The following is a 1,398-nucleotide window of genomic DNA, read 5'->3' as shown; positions in this document are numbered from 1 at the left end:
CTTTATTATTTTTATTTTTATTTTTGTTTACTATTTCTAAAGTTTGAATCTTTGTGCTTAAAGAGTGTGTATGTTTGGTATGCATTCTTTGGAACCTAAGATAATTCCCATAAATTTTGAGATTGAAAAATATGGTAGGTCCCTTAGGAAACCTATCTCTAATCTAGAGAAAGCTGAGTCATCTGAACTAAAAGCCATGGCTAAAAATAACCCACCATTTTTCGCTAAATAAATCCCAGAACCCCAAGCTCCCTGCCTACCTGTGGTAAGAGAGCAATCCCTACAGCTACTTAGGGACTAATTTGTACCTAATGTATACACATTGCTATCCTGCATCCGATTCCCAAATGTTCAGGCAGCGCAATTTGAGATTAAGACTTCAATCATCTCGATGCTGCCCAACTTTTATGGGAACTCCACTGAGAATCCTTATTAGCATCTAAATGAGTTTTTGGAGATTTGCTTCACCATCTGCATACCTAATCTTAGTGACGACGCCCTTTGTCTTAGGCTCTTCCCATTCTCTCTGAAGAATAAGGCCAAATATTGGCTGATGTCCTTAGAGCCGAATTTAGTGACCAACTGGGCCACCATGTAGCATGAATTTTTGAAAAAGTACTTCCCAATTGGGAAGACTAATCAGCTACGAAGGGTAATCACAAGTTTCACACAAGAGGATGCGGAACTTTTCTTTGAGACTTGGGAGCGTTTCAAGGACCTACTTCGTAAATGCTCACACCATCAGGTCCCTTAGTGGCAATTAGGTTAAAATTTTTACGAAGGATTAGCTTAGAGAGATAGGTCCATGGTTGATGCATCGTGCAAAGGTACATTCCTCACAAAGCACAAAAATAAGGCCTGGATTCTCTTTGAAAATTTGGCTGAAAATTCTCAGTAGCACATGGCTGCAAATTGTAGACTACCTAATCCATCAACCTATAAATCTAAAGGAGTTTACGAGTTGGCCATGAGCTAGGACCTAGCCCCCACCTTGTATGCCATATCCAAAAAATTAGATCAATGCTTGTCCTTAGGACCATAGACAATAACGTGTACAGAGGTTTATGCAATTTGCTCTGACCCTTCCCATACATGCTATAATTGCCCCCATGCACACTCCCAACCTGAGCTTGTGCAGGAGGAAGTGAAAGCCACACACAATTGGTATGATAAGCCATCCAATGACCCTTATTCAAATACCTACAACACTGGGTGGAAATAACATCCCAACCTCTCATGGAGGCCACAAGCTCCAAGTTTTCAATCCCAAAGACCTCCACAAGCCCCTAACGCTTTGCTCCATGCCCATACCAAAATTTTCAATATTATCCTAATTCAGCCCCCAAATCTTCAACTGTTCAACAGTCGTCTCCATCTCTGCCGAAATATGACACATTT

General features: G+C 40.8%; 1 non-coding gene across 1 annotated transcript; it reads right to left on the bottom strand.

The window, feature by feature from the left end:
• Positions 1-641: 641 nt before the first annotated feature.
• Positions 642-747, bottom strand: LOC131158970 (small nucleolar RNA R71). The gene has a single exon (XR_009137586.1). It is a non-coding gene; the product is annotated as a small nucleolar RNA R71 (small nucleolar RNA).
• Positions 748-1,398: the final 651 nt, after the last annotated feature.

Source organism: Malania oleifera, chromosome 6 (genome assembly GCF_029873635.1).
Source record: "Malania oleifera isolate guangnan ecotype guangnan chromosome 6, ASM2987363v1, whole genome shotgun sequence".
Lineage (NCBI taxonomy): Eukaryota > Viridiplantae > Streptophyta > Magnoliopsida > Santalales > Ximeniaceae > Malania > Malania oleifera.
The sequence above is the reverse complement of the archived record's forward strand: the minus strand, read 5'-3'. Positions and strand labels throughout refer to the sequence as shown.